General features: G+C 45.2%; 1 protein-coding gene across 2 annotated transcripts in view; it reads right to left on the bottom strand.

Moving 5' to 3' along the window:
* Positions 1-26,509, bottom strand: part of CDH13 (cadherin 13) — a 1,208,179-nt gene that overhangs the window by 638,653 nt on the left and 543,017 nt on the right. The window lies entirely within an intron of this gene.

Here is a 26,509-nt window from a genome sequence, read left to right on the forward strand (position 1 = left end):
GTTTTGTACATTTATGTCTATCGAACACTTCCCTATAGTGTTCCGTCATGACTTTTAATGGAGTCGAGCCGCCCCCTCCCATTAGGATAGAATTCACAGACAGAGAAGGGAAGGGAAGACGGATAGGTAAGGGGTCCGTATCCGCCAGACACAAAGGGTCACAATTGCCCCGACTAGAACGCGGTCGCCCGGTCTAGAACTGCGAGGCCATTCACTCTCTTTCACACAACAAGAAACCTATTCCCACTATCGTATACTTCACTTATAATTTTCTCCTTATCATGCGCGTGGTCTTCGGAACGTAATTCCTACTAACACACTGTGTGGGGTGTGATCAAGGCCCCCTCGGTCCGCCGGGGATGGACCGGTTATTTTCCTTATCTATTCTTCACTTATTCCCTTGTTTCCATGATACTCGCCTGCAGGGGTCTTCCGATCGTCACGAAAGCCTTCTTCCCGGATCATCAACCCAGAGATCTCAGCAGAATTTCTGTGGAACGATCCCCTCAGAAACCTGATCGCTGAACTCAGCGGTGGCCACTCACCAGGTGTGTCTGGGGGACTGCTCCGCCACCAAACTACCGGACCTTCTGGAGAGCTAAAATAGCGTCTCCGGTACCTCCTGGCTGAGCTCGCCAAATGTAACCGTCTCTTTTTAGTCAGTAAGGAGGCCCAGACAACTGATCCGTAAAGATAGACTTTTATTGCCAGCAAGATGCAGCTAAGACAACGGCTTAGTACAACTGCATGCCACGCCCCCTCTGGAGCAAACCTTTATACACTTTACAGTTCTTATCTTTCACACATGCGTTCTGGTTTTTGCTGAACAAACAATTTACAAACTGCTGAACAAGCAATAGCTAGCGTGGTCTCTAGTAGGTGTAGCTTATGATCAGACTATTGTTTCGTCATTTAATTGACGGGTTAGACATTTGCGGCGGCGTTCGTATTAATACAATACAAATTATGATTCCAAAATGGAGTTATGTTTCACTAAATGTTAGTGCGTGAGTACGTCACTACGTATTAGGTTCCGTTTGCGTTGCAAATATTAGTAAATCAAGATGGCTGTGCGTTTCACTGTAGGCATGAAGAGACGAGAGGCGTCTCAGAGGTGCAGTCTTCAGGGGTTCATGGAATCGAACTCCTTCACCAGGAAAAATAGAAACTATTCTAAAGAACCAAATCACAGATACAGATAGACATGGTTTAATGGGACATAGCCAGCATGGATTTACTCAAGGGAACTCTTGCCTCACAAATCTGCTACAATTTTTGAAGGGGTTAATAAGCATATGGATAAAGGTGAACCAGTAGATTTAGTGTATTTGGATTTTCAGAAGACGTTTGACAAAGTCCCCTTTGAGAGACTGCTAAGAAAATTAATAAGTCATAGGATAAGAGGCAATGTCTTTTTATGGATTGCAAACTGGCTAATAGATTGTAACATAAGAACATAAAAAGTTGCCATACTGGGTCAGACCAAGGGTCCATCAATCCCAGCAACCTGTTTCCAACAGTGTCCAATCCAGGCTACAAGAACCTGGCAAGTACCCAAACATTAAATAGATTCCATGCTAGTAATGCCAGTGGCTATTCCCTAAGTCAATTTGATTAATAGCAGTTAGTAGACTTCTCCAAGAACGTATCCAAATATTTTTTAAATCCAGCTACACTAACTGCCCTAACCACATTCTCTGGCAAGAAATTCCAAAGTATAATTGTGCATTTAGTGAAAAATAATTTTATCTGATTTGTTTTAAATGTGCTACTTGCTAACTTCATGGAGTGCCCCCTAGTCCTATTATCCAGCATGCAAATAAGGCTATAACTGAGGCTTAGACAGGAACAGCATGCAGGTAAGACTGGAATTGAAGCTTAGACAGGAATAGACTAAGGTAAGACAGGATAGGGCAAGACAAGGACAACACAGAACATGGAACATAAAAGCCCAAAGGCAGCAAGACAAGAATGCCCTGAGGAGCAAGTTAGGGAGAGGCCTAGAGGCCACAGGATAGGCTAGCCCAATATAGGCCAGAAGGTTACGGCAAGGAGCCAAAGGTAACTCGATGCAGAAGCATCTTGTGGTGATAAGGCAGGGTTATGTACATAAGAACATAAGAAATTGCCAGGCCAAACCAGGCCACAAGAACCTGGCAATTACCCAAACACCAAGAACATCCCATGCTACTGATGCAATTAATAGCAGTGGCTATTTCCTAAGTAAACTTGATTAACAGCAGTTAATGACTTCTCCTCCAAGGACTTATCCATACCTTTTTTGAACCCAGCTATACTAACTGCACTAACCATATCCTCTAACAAATTCCAGAGCTTAATTGTGCATTGAGTGAAAAATAATTTTCTCCGATTAGTCTTAAATGTGCTACTTGCTAACTTCATGGAATGCCCCCTAGTCCTTTTATTATCCAAAAGTGTAAATAACCGATTCACATCTACTCATAGGCCTGGGTATAGTGCAGGTAGAGGGAAGAGCTTTATCAGCCTGGAGAAAATGCTCTTTGACGTCCCCTGATGGAGGGAAGTCTGCATTGCAGCTAAAACTGTAACAAATTAATGGGAATTGAGACTGTACTGTAGCTCACCCATAGACAACCCCCTCAAGAGGAACACATGTATTGGGGCATAAGGAATAATATGAACTTTCAAAAGTAGTGAGACTAGAGTCACCTAGCTTATTATGCCCTGACTCCTAATTGGCTGCTTGAGGCATAAATACCTGATTTGAGGGTTGAGACAGTGGAGAAAAGTAATCAGTGGAGTGCCTCAGGGATCTGCACTTGGACTGGTGCTTTTTAATATATTTATAAATAATCTGTAAAGGGGAACAATGAGTGAAGTGATCAAATTTGCAGCCGACACAAAATTATTCAGAGTTGTTAATTCGTATGCAAATTGTGATAAATTGCAGGAGGACCTTGCAAGACTGGAAGACTGGGCATCCAAATGGCAAATGAAATTTAATGTGGACAAGTGCAAGGTTTTACATATAGGGAAAAGTAACCTACGTTGTAGCTACATAATGTTAGGTTCCATATTAGGTAATATCACCCAGGACAATGATCTGGGTGACATAGTGGGCAATACATTGAAATCATCAGCTTATTATTAGGCATTTATTAGGAAGGAATGGTGAATAAAATGGAGAATGTCATACTACCTCTATATTGCTCCATGGTGAGACTACACCTTGAATACTGTGTGCAATTCTGGTTGCCGCATCTCAAAAAAGATATAATTGCACTGGAAAAAGTTCAGAGAAGGGCGACCAAAATGATAAAGGGGATAGAATGGATCCCCTATGAGGAAACGTTAGAGGTTAGGGCTGTTCAGCTTGGGGGGGGGGGGGGGATATGATAGAGATCTACATAATCATGAAAGGACATGAATGAGTAAATGTGAATCGGTTTTTTAATTTTTCATATAATACAAGGATTAGGGGGCACTCCATGAAGTTAGCAAGTAGCACATTTAAAACAAATTGGAGAAAATTATTTCACTCAATGCACAATTAAGCTCTGGAATTTATTGCCAGAGGATGTGGTTAAGACAGTTGGCATCGCTGGGTTTAAAAAAGGTTTGGGCAAGTTCCTAGAGGAGAGGTCCATAAACTGCTTTTAATCAAACTGACTTTGGGAATAGCAATGCTTATTACTGGCATTAGTAGCATGGGATCTATTTAATGTTTGGATATTTGCCAGGTACTTGTATCTTGGATTGGCCACTGCTGGAAACAGGTTGCTGGTCTTGGACCCTCGGTCTGACCCAGAATGACAACTTCTTATGTTCTTATGATCTAAAAGAAAAAGGTGGAAGAAGTTGACAGAAAAGTAAGGACCCCCATCTTGAGATCCAAGACATAAAACAAGATGCTGGTGTCAAAGGTCACATCCTCTATAGCACTGAAAACACCTGCAGATATTGGCCACCTTGCAAATAGTTCACTACTGCATGTTTGCTTGGTTTATTTTGGTAAACGTTTTAATAGCAAAAAGGAAAGATGTGGATTCATCTGTACTAATCCTCTCTTTTTCATGGCAGTGCGTTTGGTTTACCATTAGCCTCCCTGAAAAGCTGCACAAAAGAAAATACAACCACTATCTCCTGTGAAATTCTTTGTCAAGTTTCTCTCTGTATTTTCCTTTGGTATCCAGATTGAAAATTCAATCTCATCCACTTTAAGAAGGCAATTTTCAAAGGGATTTCAGCAGATGTAAAACATTTTACCTGTGTAAACTACCTGCCCTGTATGCAGGTAACATTATGCGCATAATTCTATAAGGTACATGCTTTTGCTTGCATTACAGTGGAACTGTTCCTGGGGAGGTCTCGATGGCCCTTACCTTCTTATTATAATCTGCAGGACACTGGGAGATTTTCAGGAAGACTGACACTTATTTTTGTGGGCCTGCTTTATCCAGTCACCGCATGAGGCAGACTTGCATGCCTACTCATCTATTGGAAGTGGGGAGATGCCATTGGATGCCTGGGCATTTTGATATGCCTCTCCCTAAGCAAACCTTTCTCAGCGGACAGGAAAATTCTAGAACAAGCAGTCATGATAGGAGGTGCCAACAGGGTAGGCTCAGGAGTGGAATTAGAAAACATTTCTTCACAGAAAGGGTACTGATTACAGGGAACGGCCTCCCAAGGATTGGTGATGCAGGCAACAGATTTCAGGAAAGCCTGGGAGATGCACAGAGGATTCCTAATAGCAAAAAAGATCAACTCTAGTGTCCATGATTTTGTTATATTTTTAAGCACCGAGTCTACAATATATATAGCAAGAGGTTTGCACAAATTCTCCTTGTCTTTTTTAAATTTGTAATATATGAAATTAAATATCTCACCACTAATTGAATTCCTAACGACACACCTAAATACCACTAAACCCACAATTGTCCTAGGAGATTTCAACTTACATATGGATAAACAGCCCCTATCCAATACCTGCCAAACATTCATGGATTTCATGACAGCACTAGGATTCACTCTTACTACCGACAAGCCCACACACAAAGCAGGATACTCCCTTGATCTATCATTTACTAATCATAAACACTTAGAACACATCAACACCAAGCATATACAGATCCCTTGGTCAGATCATTTCCTCATTAAATCCTCCTTCAAATACACCGAACAAAAGAAAATTAAAAATATACCCATTGAATTTAACTACCGCCCGCCGTATAACAGACATCCTGAAAGACAATTTAGAAGTGAGACTAAAAGAAATAGATTACACAAACTGCTGCTCTGCTACCTTAACATGGTTACAAACAACCAGAACTTTAGCCAATAAAATAAACCCAACTAAATTGATTAACATCAAAGAACCCAAAGAAACAAACCCCTGGTACAATGAAAAGATAAAGTCAAAAGAAATCTGAGAAAAAAAGAAAAAGAATGGAAGATAAATAAAACAGCAAAAAACCTGACAAAATACAGAAAACTTCTCACCTACTATAAACAAGTAATCCTCAACTCAAAAAAGCAATATTACAGTACTAAAATTGAAAGATTTTCAAACAACCCCAGAACTTTATTCACCATCGTTAAAAACCTCACAAACGACAAAAATGAATCTTCCCCAAACCTACCAGCAGATGTAATGAAATAGCTAATTTTTTCAAGGACAAAATTATGAACCTAAAAACAAAGATTCCAAAATCATCAACACAAACAATCAAAATGCAAAAAAGAGATGTTAAACAATGGACAGCATTCACTGAAATTTCAGAACTAGTAGAGTCAACGCTAAAAAACCTAAATCCCACCCCACATACACAAGACACAATACCAACCATAGACTTACAAAAAATTAGCCTCCACAGTCTCTCCGACTCTAACCAATATCATTAATCTATCCTTAACAGAAGGAACCATGCCAGATATGCTTAAAGGAGCAACAGTGAAACCGATTTTAAAGAAAAAAAACAGTGATCCCCTTGTCCTTAGCAACTATAGGCCGGTATCAAACCTACCTCTACTTGCAAAACTAATAGAAAAAACTGTACAAAACCAATTAGCAGAACAATTAGAAACAAATAACATCCTATACCCGTCATAACACGGATTCCGAAAAAAACTATAGCACTGAAACTCTCCTGCTGGCACTAATAGACAACATCATGAGAGGGTTTGACAGCGGTAAACATTATATACTGGTAATGCTAGACCTATCAGTGGCATTCGATACAGTAAACCATGTAATACTGCTAAATAGACTAGAAGAAATAGGACTAAGCAATAATACAATTAAGTGGTTCAAATCATACCTAAATAACAAATACTTCCAAGTACAGATCAAAGATACAATGTCAAATAAAATAGAACTTCGAACAGGAGTCCCACAAGGGTTGGCCCTATCCGCCACACTATTTAACATATACATGCTGCCACTATGCCACCTATTAGCTGGACTGGGTTAATGCATTACATATACGCTGATGATATTCAATTAATTCTTCCCATTGACAATACAATCGAAAAAACTCTGGACTTAGCCAATATGTATTTAGATATTATCAAACAGCTTCTCAACCAAATGGAGTTAGTTATTAACATAGAGAAAACAGAATTCCTTCATCTAGAAAGAAAAAAATCTAGAAATCATCCAAAATCCTATAACACAGTGGTTCTCAACCCTGTCCTGGGGACCCCCCAGCCAGTCGGGTTTTCATGATATCCACAATGAATATGCATGAGAGAAAATTTGCATACACTGCCTCCATAACATGCAAATTTTCTCTCATGCATATTCATTGTGGATATCATGAAAACCCGACTGGCTGGGGGGGTCCCCAGGACAGGGTTGAGAACCACTGCTATAACACTTAAAAACAACCAAAAGATTGAACTAGCTGAGAAAGTACGCAACCTAGGAATGATAATTGACATTGAACTGAATATGAAACAACATATATCTTTCAAAATAAGAGAAGGCTACAACAAACTTATGACTCTAAGGAGATTAAAACTAGGGATGTGCAGACAAAAAGTTTGCGTTGATAAGTTGATAAGTTGAAGTTGAGGGTAGATTTCGTTCAATATGGACATATGGAGAATTCCATAAGTTGAGGGTCTGTCCATACGTTCACCGGTTCCCTAAATAAAAATTTAAACCCCTCACCCTCCTTAATCCCCCCCCCCCAAGACTTACCAAAACTCCCTGGTGGTCCAGCGGGGAGTTAGGAAGCCATCCCTGCACTCGTCTGCGATTTCCTCATGGCGCCAATAGCCTGTGTCACAGGGGCTGCCGTGCCATTGGTCAGCCCCTGTCACATGGTCACCGGCGCCATCTTGTACTCCTACCACGTGACAGGTAGGTCATGTGGCAGGAGGTCGCTCCGGGACCCCCGTTGGACCCAACCGGAACTTTTGGCCAGCTTGGGGGGGCCTCCTGACCCCTCCAAGCTGGCCAAAAGTTCCGGTTGGGTCCAACGGGGGTCCCGGAGTGGAGGCGCGGAGAAGCATGTGACGTCGGCGTCACTCCGACGTGACGCGGACGTCACGTGCTCCTCCGCGCCTCCGCTCCCGGACCCCCGCTGGACCCAACCGGAACTTTTGGCCAGCTTGGGGGGGCCTCCTGACCCCCCCAAACTGGCCAAAAGTTCCGGTTGGGTTCAACGGGGATCCGGAAGCGGAGGCGCGGAGGAGCACGTGACGTCCGCGTCACTCCGACATGACGCAGACGTCACGTGCTCCTTGCAAAGGAATACAGGGATGGCTTCCTGACTCCCCGCTGGACCACCAGGAAGTTTTGGTAAGTCTTGGGGGGGTCAGGAGGGTGGGGGGTTTAAGTGTTTATTTAGTGTTTATTTAGGTTCAACGTATTCAACATAGCTACGTTGAATAAGTTGAAAATCGCGATGCGTTGCGCATCATCACTTTTTTAAGTTAAAAAAAAAAAAGTTGCGTTTTACATATGCGTTCAAAACGAATGCACACCCCTAATTAAAACCCATGCTAACAACAAACAACTTCCAATCGGTGCTACAAGCATTAATCTTTGCAAGCACTGACTATTGTAATGCCCTACTCATGGGTTTACCATACACAACAATTATACCACTCCAGATACTGCAAAACACAGCAGCAAGAATTCTGACTGGAAAAAGTAGAAGGGATCATATCACTGACACTCTAATTAAACTACACTGGCTACCCATTGAACAGAGAATACAATACAAATTAGGGATGTGAATCGTTTTTTGACGATTTAAAATATCGTCCGATATATTTTAAATCGTCAAAAATCGTTAGAAGCGCGATACAATAGGAATTCCCCGGATTTATCGTCAAAAATCGTAAATCGGGGGAAGGGGGAGGGGGAGGGCGGAAAAACCGGCACACTAAAACAACCCTAAAACCCACCCCGACCCTTTAAAATAAATCCCCCACCCTCCCGAACCCCCCCAAAATGCCTTAAATTACCTGGGGTCCAGAGCGGGGGTCCCGGTGTGATCTTTTACTTTCGGGCCTGCGGTGCGTTGTAGAAATGGCGCCGGCGCTACCTTTGCCCTGATGACAGGGCAAAGGTTGCGCCGGCGCCATTTTGTTTTTTGTCCCCCGACGTCAGGAGCGTAGGAGATCGCACCCGGACCCCCGCTGGACCCCCAGGGACTTTTGGCCAGCTTGGGGGGGGCCTCCTGACCCCCACAAGACTTGCCAAAAGTCCAGCGGGGGTCCGGGAGCGACCTCCTGCACTCGAATCGTTTTGCCGTACGGCCGGCGCCATTTTGTGCAAAATGGTGCCGGCCGTACGGCAAAATGGCGCCGGCCGTACGGCAACACGATTCGACTGCAGGAGGTCGTTCTGAACACCCACTGGACTTTTGGCAAGTCTTGTGGGGGTCAGGAGGCCCCCTCCAAGCTGGCCAAAAGTCTCTGGGGGTCCAGCGGGGGTCCGGGAGCGATCTCCTACGCTCCTGACGTCGGGGGACAAAAAACAAAATGGCGCCGGCGCTACCTTTGTCCTGTCATATGACAGGGAAAGGAAGCGCCGACGCCATTTCTACAACGTACCGCAGGCCCGAGAGTAAAAGATCAGACCGGGACCCCCGCTCTGGACCCCAGGTAATTTAAGGCATTTTGGGAGGGTTCGGGAGGGTGGGGGATTTATTTTAAAGGGTCGGGGTGGGTTTTAGGGATGTTTTAGTGTGCCGGTTTTCCCGCCCTCCCACGATTTACGATTTACACGATATTTACAAAAACAAAACTGCGACGAAACGATTCCCTCCCCCCCCCAGCCGAAATCGATCGTTAAGACGATCGATCACACGATTCACATCTCTAATACAAATCACTATGTACCATAAATAAATTAATCCATGTCAAAAAAACAGAATGGCTAAACATTGCACTGAAAGTACACGTATCCAACAGGAACCTGAGATCCGCAAACAAGGCATTACTAACTATTCCCTCCGTTAAAACAGCAAGACTAACTCAAGTAAGGGATAGAGCCCTATCATTAGCAGGGCCTACATTATGGAATACCATGCCATCAGTAATCAGATTGGAAAAAGACATCAAACTATTCAAAATGAGCCTAAAAACATGGCTATTTAAACAAGCATACCACAAAGAGAATGGAGCATAGAATCCAAAGAATTGTAGATAGCGATGCGTTTGTGCTTTGACACAGCACACCTACTCATAATGATTTTTTTTTACTTTTAAGCAGTAACAGATAACATGTAGATTATTAATAATTTTGAACCGACCTGATAAACCTAAACATACAACCTTGCCTAGCATCTTATAGCTATTATGAAACTCTGTACCGTACCTTACAGGCACCTGTCTAGAGGTTAAAATAACAGTTAAGCAACATTATTTTAAGTGCCTTATTGTTAACTGTTGTGACGGCTTCTAGCTTAACGACGGTATAGAAAAGATAAATAAATAAATAAATAAATAAATAAAGAAATATAGCTGTGCTTGCCCCCTGAAATCTAGACAGATTCGCTGGTGTGAAAAGATATAAGCAATATGTGGAAATAAAGTTTCAAAAGTGTGACTGCTGCAGTCTATAATTTCAAAGAACATTTAAATAAAAGCATGCATATGAAACACACTCCTGTAGCTTTTAACAACATAATGTGCTCTATACCATTAACTTTTAATTAACTCCAATTTTACCACAATTAAACTCAATTAGTGCAGAATGTCTGACACTGCAATTAGTTGTATATAAACACCCCAGTTGGTGTCACATTGAATTAATGTCCCCTGATGGTGGAATCTCTTTCCTGGGATAATGGACTTGCCACCATGGGACTGTTAATTAGAGTTGACACCTTTTGTGAGCTTCTCAACCACCCACCATTCTAACTCTTTGTTTACAGTTTCAACCCCGCAGTCAAAATTACAAGGCGTCCCCACACAGATGTTTTATCTACAGTCAATCTCCTGTCAAGTTCCAGAAAAACATGGTATTGTTCTCATTTATCCTTCTTCCCCAACTAATTTTAAAACTGCTTGGAAACTAGTCTAGAACTGGACAATGAATTTACAAGCTGGTTTGAAACTGGTTTCCAATAGGAGTGTACAGGAAAAATGTTTTCGTTTTGCTTTATTTATTATTTGCCATGCACCAATGCCTGGGTCCCATTTTCTCTCCCAACATAGGCCTGGTGTCCTCTCCTGGTTCCCCTCTGCAGGAGTCCAGAATAATCTTTTAAAACTAAAACAGATAATACATTTTGGGACTTTCCTTTAAGTCCACTCTGGTTCTCGGTTCCCACAGCCACATCGCAGAGGCTTTTGTTCCTTATCCTTGCTGGAGCAGTTCAGTCTTCGACCTCGAACCCAGTCTATGGCTTGTATCCAGACTTCAGCCCCCACCCTCTTGGTCTCTTATCTCTCTAGGTTGGGCTATGACAGGACATAGATTCCGTCACAATTTCATTTCTAGAAAAATCTTTTTTTGTTTTGTTTTGTATGATGTTTATTTCAGTCTGTTTTATTTAGTTGAACTGTAATAAACTGTAAAATGTGGGGGGAAAAAGAATGAAAGGGTCTGGATTCTTTCTCCCACTACTGCCACAAATCCAAAGTGCCACCAAAATTATAAAAAGAATTATCCTCCCCCGAACACAATCTCACCCCCATCCAAGGCAGTCACTAGCCCAAGAAGCAATCAAAATGAGGCAGTTGCTCCTGCCCCACTGGGTCCCATTTTCAAAATGGCACCTGCCAGCCCTGAGTACAGCGCCAACCTTGGGACTGGCTGCTGCCATTTAGAACCCGGGACCCAGTGGGACAGAAGCGACTGGGGATCAGTCCTGCTCCATTTCAGCTACATTTTGAGCTTGTGACCCCCAACGATGAAGTAAGGTCAGGTCCACGGAGAGTTGGGGGATGGGGTTAGCGCCTCTACAACCCAAGTCCAACTGTGGGTTATACAGTGTGCTCAGCTGAGCGCACTGTATTGCATCTGCCCCATTAGGAAGTAAGTCAAGTGAAATAAAAGTAATGCAATAAATGCCAAAGAAATAGAACCAAGAAGTATATAAAAGGCACAGTATGGTCAAATACAAACTGCAGCAGTAGTACAGCAGAGAGGGGAATGAAAATGTGTTCAGTTTTGCTGCAGATGTCATTCCAGACAGGTCCACCATTGTCACCTTGAGGTTTGACTACAAGCCTTTATCAAGGAGGCAGGGACTATAATGTACTGCAGGAAGATTGCTGTAATATCCCGAGGTCAATGATACAGTATCTGACCACAGATTGATTGCACGAAGCTCTGATGTCTGCTGCTGCTGCTGCCGCTGTGAACGCAACGCATCCTGACTGCCTAAGGGATGAGCAGGTGCCACCGGTCATGATGGCAGAGAAGTGAGCTGCAGCTCCTCTGTGAGCAAGAGACAGCATCACTGACATGTGAGCCTGCCGCAATCTTGAATAGCGCCAAACTGCAGTGACACAGCCCGCCAACCACAGTAGAACAGCACTGACTGATACACAACATGCGGAATAGTGTTGCGTCCGTCGGTCTCAGACGGCTTCGACCCTTGTGCCTCACCTTTTTCTCTGCTCTCTACGCTAGCCTTGGGAAGATGGCTGCCACTGCATCTGCAAGCTGCGTCCTCCGGCTTCCCCGGAACGGCTGTGGCAAAGCCTCACACCATGTTTATCCTAAGGGCCTCCTAGGGTGCGCGCGTGTGCGACCCCCCACGTCTTTATCCACGTCATGGTGGAAACCTCGGGGGCATCCCCCTCGAGTGACGTCACGCCATCCGGGTATTTACCCTACACTTGTTTGCTAGCTCATTGAGTTAGCAAGGACTAGGATTGGATTGAAGGATTGGACTCGTCCGGTCTAAGCTACTCTGCCGCTTCCTTGCTGCCGCTGGAAGCCCCTACAGACTTTGTGGTAGACTTACCACTTTCAGGAGGTAACAACACCATCTGGCTGTCTACAAAACATCTAAGACTCAAGCGACCATCAGCTCGTTTTGCTCCACGCTTCATTGGACCCTTTCCCATTCTCCGAATGGGAAAGGGTCCAATGAAACTTCCACCAACATTGAAGATTCATAATGCGTTCCATGTCTCACTACTGAAACCGCTAGTCCTTGGCGAGTTCTCAACTAAGACACCTAAACCTACACCTATTGATGCAGAAGAAGACATCGAATACAAAGTAGTCGCTATCCTTGACGCGAGAAAGAGAGGCAGAGTATGGGAATACCTCCTGTCTTGGGAGGGTTATGGACCTGAAGAAAACTCTTGGGAACCTTTGGCTAATATCATGGATAAAGAGATGCTTCAGCAATACCACAGAATGCATCCTCAGAAACCAAGACCAGGTAGGAGGTCTGGAGGGGGCCCTTTGAAGGGGGGTACTGTTGTGTCCCTCGGTCTCAGATAGCTTTGATCCTTGTGCCTCACCTTTTTCTCTGCTCTCCCCGCTAGCCTTGGGAAGATGGTTGCTGCCGCATCTGCAAGCCACACCCTCCGGTGCCCCCGGAATGGCTTTGGTAAAGCCTCACACCATGTTTCTCCTAAGGGCCTCCTAGGGTGAGCGTGCGTGCACCACCCACGTCTTTATCCACGTCATGACGGGAACCTCGGAGGCGTCCTCCTCGAGTGACATCACACCATCCTGGTATTTAGCCTACGCTTGTTAGCTAGCTCGTTGAGTTAGCAAGGACTAGGATTGGATTGAAGGATTGGACTCATCCGGTCTAAGCTCCTCTGCCGCTTCCTTGCTGCCACTGGAAGCCATCTCTGCCCTTCAGGGTATACTCTAACCTGGGTACCCGCTCCTCGGGGGCCCTCTGCTTTCTTTCAGGTGCCTTACTGGGATCAGGTACTCTCTCCTCGAGGGCCTGCTCTCCCTGCCTTGGTGCCTGTTATCATCGACTTCTGTCTGGTGGAATCATCAACCTTACAGCTACCATCTAGTGAGTAACCTAATTCTCAGTCTGTCTCATCTACAGCTCTGCCGAGCTGGAAAACCTACACGTGGATATCCCTACACCATCTTGGTGAGATGGGATCCCTCTGCCAAGGGTCCCTGGACTCCTACCTCTGGATCAACTCAGTACTGCCACCTCTGGTGGTATACATCAGCTGTATAATAAAAGACAAAAAACTCTGTGTTTGTGCGTCCTGGGTCTAGCCCAGTACTGTGGCTCCCCACGGGGCTCCTCCCCATGGGCGTGGTCATCTCCTACAGTACCCAAGAATCCACTCAAACACCTCCAAACCATAACAAATAGTTTCACTTGGGAGGTAAAATATTGCAGTTGACGCATTAATCCACTTGAATGCACAGGAAAAAAAAAGGTCAACAAAAATAGATATAAAATGATACCTTTTAGTTGGACAAACTTACTAAAAAGAGATCTAGTATCTACTTGTGTAGACCTTTATTTCTTTGCCTGAGAAGTAAATGTGGAAGATTTAGGAAGTTTTGCTTGTATGTACTTCATAAATGTAAATTTGACAAATTTATTTTATCCATCAAATTTGCTTTTTATAATCTGTAATCAGGTTACCAGATTTTGCAAACGACTGTTTAATAATAAAAGCACAAAAGAATCCATATTAGTCTGATTCAGAGCAATTTCCAAACACTTCCTGATATGTTACCTGTGAAAATTACACATGATGACCTTCAGGAGGAGGCTCTCTTTGGCACATTGCTAGTACTAACAAGGGTATTATTCGTAAATTTGAGATACAGATCATTTCTAACCTAACCTGGCTACGAATTAGGTTGATTCCTGTCGAGGTCATTGCAAAATAAACTGATTTAGAGAAACTGCCCCATACAACAGCATGAAATGAGCCCTTATATTGTTTTATTGTTATATTGTTTTATATAATTTCTGGTAAATTTTATTTAATTTCTGGAAAATTAAAACCTGGCTCTTTAGCCAAGCTTTTCCAGAACTATGATTATTTTTTCACCTCCAGCTATCAAGATTTTCTCACCATCACAATCCCTTCTGCAGATCACATTTAACTTAGACAATTACGCCTTATTTTATGATTGGTTTCTCAAAGAGACTTTACAATTTTCTCAATGTTATTTTTCGAATCTGTTTTCCCTGTTCTCCAAGTTCTATAACCTTGTTATATGTACCGCCTCTTGGCGTAATTGTTATGTTTCATTGTAAACCGATGTGATCAGTATTTTAATACAGGAACACCGGTATATAAAAATCTAAAAATAAATAAATAAATAATAATTATTAAAATGCAATGTCTAAGCAAAAAAAACCCAAACTATCCAATATTCATCAAGCTCTGTGTGGTTTAGGATAAACAGATTGCTTGTGAATGAGCTGCTGGATCGACAGTTTACTCGCTAGAATTGCTGGAAAAAGGAAACGGAACACTTCCACACAGCACCACTGCCTTGACTGCAGAAACGCTCTACTTTGACTACACCTTAGAGTGACTGCATCACAGTTACAACCTTGTTCTGTGATATTATGGGGCCATCAGTATCACATCCATTTCTTGAAATGCAAAAAAAGCAGTGCATACTGCTGATCATCTCAAAAGCTACGGATGCCTGTGGAATCCTCTGTGTGGTCCATGGGTTGTGGTGAGGAAATGCACAGGGGACTGCATTCTTATGTGGGTGTTCCACAGCTGCCAAGAGACTCCTCATGGGAATTTACTGGAAGTGCAAGTAACATTCAGTTTAATGCTCCCTGTTCTTTCAAAACAAAAGTCTGGCTATGAGCATTCAAAATCCTAGGCTTCATGGCAGTGTTTTTCACCAGCCAGAAGCAGGAAATAAGGCCTTGAGCAAGGGGCAAACTATCTGCCCTACCGTAGCCATTGCATATGTCCAGAAAAGCTCTGGTTACATTGTTTATGTGAATAAGTCCACCTCTCCTCCTCAAGACATTTATGTTCCTGCTTCCTCTAGGGCTAGCTCTATGGCAAATGGCACCTTGAAGGAAAAGTGCACCCTTTCCTCAGTGATGCCTCCCCAGCTGATGGCATTCCCTAGTAGTCTAGTAGCCTTCTTTCCCCCTCCCCCCCCCCCCCCCCCCCCCACTCCTGGACTGCTCCCAACCTATAAAAAGAGTCCTTGGTGATATCACGTGATAGGCGCAAAGGCCTGTCGATGCCATTTTGGTATATGGCATCGACCAGTCAGGAGCTAGAAGGTACTCTGGGCTGCCACTAAACTACCGGGGAGCCTTTTTTTAGGTAAGAGAAGAGTCCAAGTGGTGGGAGGTGATCCATCGTGGCCATGCAGGGACTCCCTTATCCCGCCACAGCCATGTCGAGACCAATGCCAGTGCAAGGGTGTCCAGCCGCCCTAAGCGGTAATGATATCACATGTTCTCTCTCTCTCTCTCTCTCTCTCAAATAGCTCACTAAAAATGGCCACAGCTCCTCCAAAAAAATAATACATCCCCAAAACAGGAAAACGACCACCAGCTCCGTGCCTCACCCACATCTTGTCTCGTCCCTCCTACAGACCTTTCAAATCCTAACACCATCGATGGCTGATCTGCTGCTCCTCCCACTTCCCTAGGCCACCACCTACCCGGTCTAATTCCTTCCACCAGCCCTGGTCGGGACCTTTCTTCGTCCATTGCAGGGTTGGGTGATTGTGGCAGTGCCCAGGGCGCTCCCAGGCTCACGGTGCCCCAGGCAATCGTCTGCCTTGCCTTATCCAAAATCCAGCCCTGGCTGCCTCTATTTCTCCATAAGACAGCATTCATAGGAATGAAGGAGCTAAAGAAGCCTAATTTTGATACTAAGCCAAGCTGTGAGGCTCAGTGGCAGTGCTGTGCCCTTCCACACGGAATGTCCCGGTTCGATTCTCGAATGAGGTCTTCCCCACCCCAGGCAGAGGTAGCATTCACAGGAACGTCTGGCAGGAGGGACAGGAGGAGAGTCATAGTCATCATAAGGACAACACCTGGCGGCAGGATTCAGATCCAGTGATAGAGGGGTCCAGAAATCCCCTTGGCACAGGGCTCCCAGCCTCAGGACCAGTGCTGCACTGACCAATGAACAGCAGGAGGGAGGCACTCTATTGAAATAGGGAGAAAAATCCCCTGGGTAGATGGGAATGAAAGCCAATGGTGCCAGAATCTGAGATTCCGACTGAGCTGAAAGATAAAGGAGAAAGCAGGAGCCACAGAGTTAAAAAGAAAATGGCAAGAAAGAAAACTCGTGTTCACCATTTCTTGGCCTGCTGCATTCCAGGCTGCGTGCTGAAAATAAAGAAAAGCAATTTCAAACAGAAGGATTTCATCAAGAAGGATCCTATAAAACAAAAGCTATAAACACGGTACGCTTTCTCTTGTTTACACATTGCTCCAGGCGAGATGTCACTGTCACCACACCAAATTTGAATTTCTTTATTTTGGTGTTCATTCGTGTGTGATATATAATTTTTCTTACATGGTTAGACCTTGGCTGCTTAGACATTTAAAAACAAAAGATGAAACAGAAATCTGACAACACTATAAAGATGACACTTATGTCAACATTTATCCAAATTCCTGGTGTCATTTCGCTGCAGATATATTTACAGAAAAGCTCTGATCAACCGTAGAGCTGTAGGAAAATAAGAAGGCACCAGTTCCACTGTCAGACCTTCATTTTATCACCTGTAGAAAGCATTTGTTTTTTGTTTTTTGTCTTTTTAGTATAACAATTTCTGACTGCAGGACCTGTTGGATTGTCATTAGTAAGTTAGAGGTCGGTATATAAGCTGCAGCGGTTTTTTTGTGAAAATGCTTTTCATGTGAACATTTTTGTAAAAACATATTCTGCAAAAATATTTCACAAAATTCTTCCTTCGCAATAGTAAACTATTGTGGTTGCGCCCCTGATCACTTCGCTTGCCAGCTTTGCCAGTGGGCTCTCTGCTCTAGATTCCATGATCGGGCTTAGGTGGAAAATGCAAGGAATGGCTAGCTACAGCAAGTTATATTAAAGAAAGGACGGGTGGGGAGAGAGCTATAGAATTCTCCACCCTACCCCCTTCTACTTTTCCCCCTGACTGAGTGTGCATGGGTGATAAGGGATCTCCCAAAAAAGAGGAAGTAATTGCATGGCAATATAAAAAAGCTGATTTTATGGCTCCATCAGCTGGATGTGTACATTATGGGTGTTTTGTACGCGCTCTGTTGGGGGTGAAGCAGGGCCATTAGGTCCACTAGGCAAACTAGGTGGTCGCCTAGTGCGTCAACCAGTAGGGGGCGGCAAAGGACAGCCATGTGGAGCCGCGAGCGGAGCCCATCCTGCTCGTTGCCAAGAGGAGTAGACTCAGCGGACCGTAAGTGGAGCTCATCTTGTTTGCGGCCGAGAGAAGACTCGGCAACTGCGAGTGGCATCCATCCTGCTCGTGGCCAAGAGAAGCAGACTTGGTAGGCTGCGAGCAGCACCTGTGTGTGTGTGTGTGCATGTGTGTGTGCGTGTGTGTGTGTGTGGGTATGAGATAGAGAGGAGCTAGTATGAGGGAGAGAGAGTGCATGTGTGTGTGTGTGAGAAAGGGAACCTGTATAAGAGTGTGAGTGCCAGAGAGAGAGAGGGAACCTGTATGAAGGGGTGTGTTTGTGTGTGTGCAAGAGATAGAAAGTATCTGTATGAGGGGGTATATGAGATAGAGACAGAGGAAAGGTGTGTGTGTGTGTGTGTGTGTATGTGTGTTTGTCTTTATAAGTGTGTGTGTGTGCCAGAGAGAGAGGGAGCCTTTATGGGGGCCTGTGAGTGTGAGAGAGAGGGAGCTTGTATGAGGGTGTGTGTGTGAGTGAGCGGGATTGTGTGTGTACGAGAGAGCGATGGTGTGACTGAGAGGGAGGGAGCCTGTGTAAGGTTACATCTGTGAATGAGACAAGCAACCTAAGTGTGTGTGTGAGAGAAGGGGCCTGTCTGAGTGAATAAGGGCATGTGTATGTGAGGGAGAGAGGGTGGGAGAACAAGAGAGCATATATGTATTTGTGTCTAGTAAAGTGTGGGAAAGCCTGTATGCATTTGTGAGTGAGAGAGAATTATGTGTGTGAATATGAGATAAAAGAGAAAGTTTGTGCACAACAACCCCCACTCCCCACCCCATCAGCTAATCCACGACAATCTCAGAGCATCTGGAAATCAAAAGTTCCCAGGTAGTTTTGTTAGTTTTAATCATTGGGCATTAATATTTGATGTGTGCACTGTTTTTCAATTTTTGTTTTGGAGCTGGAACAATAACTTTTTAATCTTTTTTTTGAGTTTTTAATTCTTGGATGTCACTCTGCTGTTTTGATGGTGGAATATTTGGTGTGTGTGTGTGCAGGCTGGAGGTGGTGTGTATGTGTTGTGGTTGTGGGTGGTGAGAGGAGTGTGTGTGTATTGAGGGAGGAACCAACCCCATTGTTTGCCCTCCTTTCCCTCTCCTGAGTGAGTGTGAGGGTGCAGGTGTGTATGCACTCTCTCCCATTTTGTACTTCCCATTTCCCCCCTCCTCTCTCATCTGTGTGTGTGCACATGTAGGTGGAGAATATGTGTGTGTGGGAGGTGAGAGTAAGGGTGTTTTTGTATTGGGGGATGGAGTCTTTCTCCCTTGCAATCTCCACAGACTCCCCATCCCCCTTGTGTGTGTGTGTGGGTAAGAGGGCATGTGTGCATTTCTTATGGGGCTGGTGTGAATGGTATTAGGACTGAGTTGGGGAGGGTGTGAATGTCAGGGGAATGGGGTTATGTGTGTCTGTGCTATACTCCTCACACTCTCCACTTTGCCCCATCCATTCTCCCTCCACCCCTTTCCTCCCCCTGTGTATGTGTATATGTATGTGTGAAGGGGGAGGGACATGGTGGGGGGGGGGCAGATTGCATGCATGTGTTACAGGGTTGGTGTGAGTGACTGGTGTGTGTGTGGGGGGGGGGGGTGATTGAGGGTGGCTGGGCGTATTGCGTGTTTAGGGCTGTATGTGGGAGGGTTGGGGAGTGACTGGTGTGGTATGGGTGGGTGACTGGGAGTGACTGAGGGTGACTTGGTGTGGGGTGGGGTGGGGAGTTGTAAGGGAATGACTTGGTGGGAGATGTACATTTCCCCCTTGCACTCTGCATTTTCTCCCTTATTCTCCTCCTCCTCCTGTGTAGGCAGGGGTTGTGTATGTGTTGTAAGGTTCAAGTAGGGGATGTGCGTTAGGGAGAGAGTGCTGTGGGGTGAGCTGTGAACATTCCCCTCTCCCCTCGCTTGTGTGTCTGCAGGTTTAGAGTTGAGGGTGTAGGAATGAGTGTGTAGGGGAAGGTGAAGCTTGATGCCTGCAAGAAGGGAGGATTTGGGGTGTGCAGGGCACAGGGGTTGTGGGGAGGAGAAGGTATGGGGTGAGTGGGAGTGTGTGTGTCAGGAAGAGGTGGAGGAGGTGGTTGAGATGTGTGTAGGGAAAGGAGGAGGAGGAGCTGGTGGTTAGGGTGTGGTAGAGGTGGGATTTACATTCTCCTGCCCCCCTGCAGCCCCTCTCCTCCCTCTCTCTCCCACTGCTTCTCCTCATCCCTCTCCCACTGTCCCTCTCCTCCAGGCCCCTCTCACTGTCTCTCTCTCCTCCCTCTGCCCCTCTCCTCCAGCCTCTTCCCATGGTCCCTCTTATACCTTTACCTCTCTCATCCAGCCCCTTCCTACTGCCCCTATTTTCTAACCTCCTTCTGACCTTCTCTGCCAGTCCCCCTCCCAATGCCTCTCCCTCTTCCTTCATCCTCTCCCACTGCCCCTCTCCTCTCTTCTTTGTTACCCTCCCCATTTTCCCTCTGCTCCTCTCCTCCAGCCCTCCTCCCTCTCCTACTGCTTTGCTCCCCCAGCCCCTTCTCCACCTCACTCTCCCATTCACCTTCTTCCACCTAATCTGGCTCTCCCCTCTCCTCCTAGTCCCTACCCATCTCGGGCTCCAAGGTGATCTTCCTATAGATGGTGGTGACTGGAAATCCCCAGCAATCTCTCCCCTATTGCATCGTCTCCGAACTTTATTTATTTATTTATTTGTCAAACTTATATTCCGCGCAATCGCCCAATGTTCAAACGTGGATTACACCAAAAACTCAAAAGTTCAAAACATACCAAATAAACATCACATTAAATAAAATAAAACAAAATACACAGTTTTCAATCAAATAAAATACATTAAAACTAGAAAGTACAACTGTACTCCGTCACCACCTGCTCCAAATGCCTCCTGGAATAATTCTGCTTTTAGATAATCAGCCTCCTGAAGCACCCCAAAGAGGTAGGGCATTCCATAAAACTGGTGCACATACTGAAAAAGCTTTAGATCTAGTGCTATCTAACCTATACTTTTGCACAGAAGGCACAGTTATTAATTCCTGACCAGTGGAGCGCAAAGGGCGAGCAGGCCCATAATGCCTCAATCTTCCCCATCAAACCATGCGAAACTTTGTGCACTGCTTTGAAAATAATTGCATACATTTTAAACTTCACCCTAAAAACTATCGGGAGTCGGTGAAATTGCTGCAAAAAAAGGTGAAATAGAAATCCTCCAAGGCAATTTAAAAATAACCCGAACTGCCGCATTTTCAACCAACTGTAAACCGTCATCAATTTTACTGGCAAGCCATAATATATGGCAAGGCAATAATCAACGTATGATCAAACCAACGCCTGAACAACAATCCTGAAATCCTCTGCTCTTAACATTTTTCTTAAAGGCCTAACCAATTTCAGTTTAAAAAAAAGCAAAACGCGCAACCTTTGACGCAGCTGAAAAGTCAAAGAGGAATCTAGCGTTACCCCCAAACTACGTATTTCAGTTAATGATGGTACTTGGAGTTTGCCACAACCCACAAGTGATGATGCAGTATAGACAACATAATTCCAACCCACAAAACTGAAGTTTTATCCCGATTTAGCAGGAGATCATTGCTCAAAAACCAATCATTGACCTTGGACATAGAAATCTGAAATTTGTCCAACGGTACTTCTCTCCAGGACTATCCCTAAGTCTAGACAACAGTTTATCATGACATACTGTGTCAAAGACAGAGGCTTTATCTAATTGGATAAGAATACCCCATTTCTTTTCCAAGGAGCGATAGAGATCATTAAGGACACCAACAGGGTTTCTGTGCCACAGTTCTTCCTAAACCCATCTTGTTTGTTATCATAAATTTTCGCCTCACTTTATTTTATGCCAGTGGGGCCCGGGAAACCACACCTGCTCTTCTGTTGCTGGTGACTCCGTGTGGGTTTTATTCTGCTTTTTGCAATGGTGGAAGCCTGGGAAACTTCACCAGCTCTTCTTCTGATTTGCCTCTGTTTTTTTTTTTGTTTGTTTCTTTTGTGTTAGTGGGGTCCAGGAACCCCCACCAGCCCTTTGGCTGCCAGTATTGCTGCTTCTCTTTATTATGCAGATAGGGCCTGGGAAACACCACCGGTTACAAGGTTAGTGTCCAGCTCAAGGTGAGTTCATTACATGCACGTGCAGACGCGATGCAATGATTACCCGGAGCTCCTAATGTTTTTATAATATAAAGAGACAATGCCATATTAATAAGCTACTGCAATACAAACATTATGCAAAGCAGCTCATTAATGTAGCATTTTGTGAAAATGGGCATGCAGAAATGGGCTAAAATAATATAATTACATCTCTAGAGGTTTAGTTATTTTCCCGGCTGGGCCCAGGAAGTTGTGGTTCATGTAAGCCAATGAAGGAAGTCAAAAAGGGCCTCCCATCCCATAATAGGTACCCCCTGGAGAAGTACAAAACGGAGCAGGTGTTCTAAGCCCTGGTTGACAGCAGCAGCTACAGGCTGCTGTGCAGGCCCAAATTGAGCACAGCAGGCGTTGCATGCACAAGTGGTACAGATAGTCCAAGTGGTACAAACCACGGTAACCTACCAGCTCCGGTAGCACCAGCACACCTCAAAATGGCCCCTGGACAGGACCCAGAGGGGTTTATGACAAATTCTGAGTGCACCACAAGACTGGCAGGTTGGCTAGAAGTTGGTGGAGCCTCTACTTGTGAAACTTACTTACAGGACCATGACAAGAGGCTTATCAAGGCAGAGGTCCTCCGAAGAGCAGGGATTACCATAGAGGCCTACCGGCAAAGGTTTCAGGAGAAAGTTTTATGGGCTGGAGAGAATCCTCAGGACCTGTTCCACCACCTTTAAAAGGTCACCTGGAAATTGCTACGTTCAGAAGAGAAAACCGGGGAGTAGATGGCGAGAGCAATTTTGCTTGAGCAGTTCCAGGACAGTTTCAGTCCACCCATGTGGCAGTGGGTTTGCAGGCATCCGGATCTGACCTTGGAAAAGGCCCTGGAAGAAGCAGAGGTAAACTACCAGGTCCAGACTATGTCTGCACCGATATCCTGCTGAGGAAAATCCCTCAACATGGAAAAGGAACTGGGAGCAGGCCCGACCAGGACAGGCACCACAGTGGACACCTTCAGCGGACTTGACGTGCCTCATTGTGGTAAGCAAGGATAATTTTGTGAGAGACTGTTCTCATGAGGAACCTGGGGTTATGGACACTAACCTTGTAACTGCTTATGGTTCCTATTTGGTGGATGTCCCCGTCCAGAGGGCTCCTAAATGTGTGATACCAGTGGAGCTGAATGGCATCCCCACCCAAGTATTATTGGACTCTGGTAGTGAAAAAATGCCTGTGCGGAGCGAATTGCTGGGGTGGCCCCGTGACATATTATTCATGGAGACCATTAACAGTGTTTCACCACTCATGTATACCTAAAGACACCGACCAGTCAAGGGATGATGGAGGTCTGAGTACTGCCTAGCTTGTCCTATTCCGTCGTCATTGGGCAGGATTGCCCGAATTTGAAGGCCCCTTTGGAGATGGAAAGTAGCCTAGTAAGCACAAGTGGCAATGCCGTCAAAACAGCTATTCCCTGGCATGGGGTAAGGTTCATCAACAGAATTGGAAAGCCGAGGTGGTTACCTGGGTGTTGCTCCCGCAGTGGAAAGCAGAACCTCGCAGATGGCAATGACTTAAAGAAGCACTAGAGAAGGTCTGTAAGGCCTTAAAGAAGCACCAGAGAAGGCCTGTACACCTGTGAGGAGGCAAGGAACTTGGAGTTGCTCCAGTTTGGACAAAAATGTCCACGGACCAATATTAGCCAGGAGCTAAGGCTACAGAAAGGACAATACTCCTTAAGGGGTTCCCTGTCAAGAGGGGTGTCCCTTGGACAGGGGAGCGCTCAGCCTGACAAGGTTGAGCTGAGAGAGGATATGTGAGGGAGTGCGTAGACACCTTCCTCAATCTACCTATCTTAACAGTCCGGGCTCAGGTAACCCACCGAGTCCTCCTTAAACTGGGGTGCCTCAAGGGATTATGGAAGGGGGGGAGGAACCCAGCCCTGGAGCATAAAACCTGAGGGCATAGACATCTTAGTGGAGCCCCTGGGAGGAGAACAGGAGTTCTCATATGACCTGTTACCTGTGAGGCGGGTGAGCTTATATATTTATTTATTTTATTTTATTTAACACTTTTTTATACCGACCTTCATAGTAAATAAACCATATCGGATCGGTTTACATAAAACAAGGGTATAACAGAAGCAATAAATAAAAGTAATTAACAGGAGAAGAGAATAAGATAAAGTTACATTAAACAAGGAGTAAAAAACTTGGGAAGCTTAAGAGCTTAAGCTTAAAACCTTAAAACCTTAAGCTTAAGCTTAAAACCTATTTGGACTTGAGTGTGTTTCTTTCTTGAACTGGGAACTATTCAGTCTTGTATTTCTTTAAAGTGCACTGTTATACTGAAGTGGATGCCATTTTGTGTTGAACATCACTTCTCACTGTAAATAAAAGTCACTATGGCACAGCCAGAAGCTTCCTGGTGTCTTCTTCTGGCTGTGAACAGCTTGGCCATACCACATGCAGGCTGTGCAGCGGTATTTTGATAAGCCTTCAAGTAGAATAATTATCCAGCTATACTATTTTACTGCATCCTGTGGCACCAAATGTCACACTTTAATTGTGAACTGACTGAGAACATACTTCTTAAATTTGTTTTAAACCAGCTACCATTTTCCTCTAGTCTTTATACTACTTGAAAGGGTAAATAATAGAGATGTGTATCGTGTGATCGATCGTCTTAACGATCGATTTCGGCTTGGGGGGGGGAGGGAATCGGATCGTCGCGGTTTTGTTTTTTAAAATATCGTGTAAATCGTAAATCGGGGGAGGGCGGGAAAACCGGCACACTAAAACATCCCTAAAACCCACCCCGACCCTTTAAAATAAATCCCCCACCCTCCCGAACCCCCCCAAAATATCTTAAATTACCTGGGGTCCAGTGGGGGGGGGGGGCCCGTTGTGATCTTCCACTCTCGGGCCACGAGTGCGTTGATAGAAAATGGCGCCGGCGCTACCTTTGCCCTGTCAAATGACAAGGCAAAGGTAGCGCCGGCGCCATTTTGGTTCCTGTCCCCAACGTCATGAGCGTAGAAGATTGCTCCTGGACCCCCGCTGGACCCCCAGGGAATTTTGGCCAGCTTGGGGGGGCCTCCTGACCCCCACAAGACTTGCCAAAAGTCCAGCGGGGGTCCAGGAACGACCTCCTGCACTCGAATCGTGTTGCCGTAATGAAAAATGGCGCCGGCCATATTGCAAAATGGCGCCGGCCGTACGGCAACACGATTCGAGTGCAGGAGGTCGCTCCCGGACCCCCGCTGGACCCCCAGGGACTTTTGGCCAGCTTGGGGGGGGCCTCCTGACCCCCACAAGACTTGCCAAAAGTCCAGCGGGGGTCCGGGAACGATCTCCTACGCTCGTGACGTCGGGGGACAAGAAGCAAAATGGCGCCGGCGCTACCTTTGCCCTGTCATATGACAGGGCAAAGGTAGCGTCGGCGCCATTTCTATCAACGCACCCGTGTTCTTCCACCGAGAGTGGAAGTTCTTCCACCGAGAGTGGAAGATCACAACGGGACCCCCCCACTGGACCCCAGGTAATTTAAGACATTTTGGGGGGGTTCGGGAGGGTGGGGGATTTATTTTAAAGGGTCGGGGTGGGTTTTAGGGATGTTTTAGTGTGCTGGTTTTCCCGCCTTCCCCCTTCCCCCGATTTTTGACGATAAATCGGGGGAATTCCTATTAAATATCGCTTCTATCGGACAATATTTTAAATCGTCAAAAAACGATTCACATCCCTAGTAAATAACCATTCCCTACTGACTTGCTCCACACTACTCATGATTGTATACATCTCTATCATATCCCTTCTCATTCCTCTTTTTTTCAAGCACCAGAGCCCTAACCTGTTTACCCCTCATTCATATGGGAGCCATTCCATCCCCTATATCTTTTCTGTTGTCCTTCTCTGTATAATTTCTAGCTCTGCTACATGTTTTCTGAGTTGGATCAACCAGAACTGCATACCATCCTCAATGTGTGATCGTACCATGGATCCACGCAGAGGCATTATGTGGTGATGTATATTCGTTTGAAATGAAAGTGCAACATGGGAAAGATGAGCCCTTTTTTTTGTTTGTTTCATTTCAAATAAACTTGAGAAATAGAAAACAAAAAATTGTGTGTATTTTTCACTTTCAGCACATTGCGGGGTCGAGGGAATACGGTGCGCTAAGCCGAGCGCATTGTTTAACCTGTGGTTGGACGCAGGTTTTGGAGGCACGCCACATTCCCTTATTCTAAAAGGGGATTAGTGCATCCAGAATGCGCGTCCAACCCCCCCCGCGCGTCCAACCCTCCCACGCTCATCACAGGCAAATAGCAGATAATACTGCCTTTCTGTACTTCCGACTTAATATTGTAGCAATATTAAGTCGGAGGAACCAAAAGATTTAAAAAGAAAAAAAAAATGCTGATGGTCAGGTTAAGGAAACAGACACTCAGTTATTGAGCATCCATTTTCCTAATCCGCTGACAGCCACTTGTCCTGGGCGACCGCTGCTAAGGTGGCACTAAGGGAGCATATTTGTCCCTAGTGCCTCCTTGGCAGTGCGACCCATCATTTAAATATTCCATCACGGGCCCAGGAGAGGTGGCTGGGTGGGGTT

The sequence above is a fragment of the Rhinatrema bivittatum genome, chromosome 7, assembly GCF_901001135.1.
Source record: "Rhinatrema bivittatum chromosome 7, aRhiBiv1.1, whole genome shotgun sequence".
In the NCBI taxonomy this organism is placed as follows: domain Eukaryota; kingdom Metazoa; phylum Chordata; class Amphibia; order Gymnophiona; family Rhinatrematidae; genus Rhinatrema; species Rhinatrema bivittatum.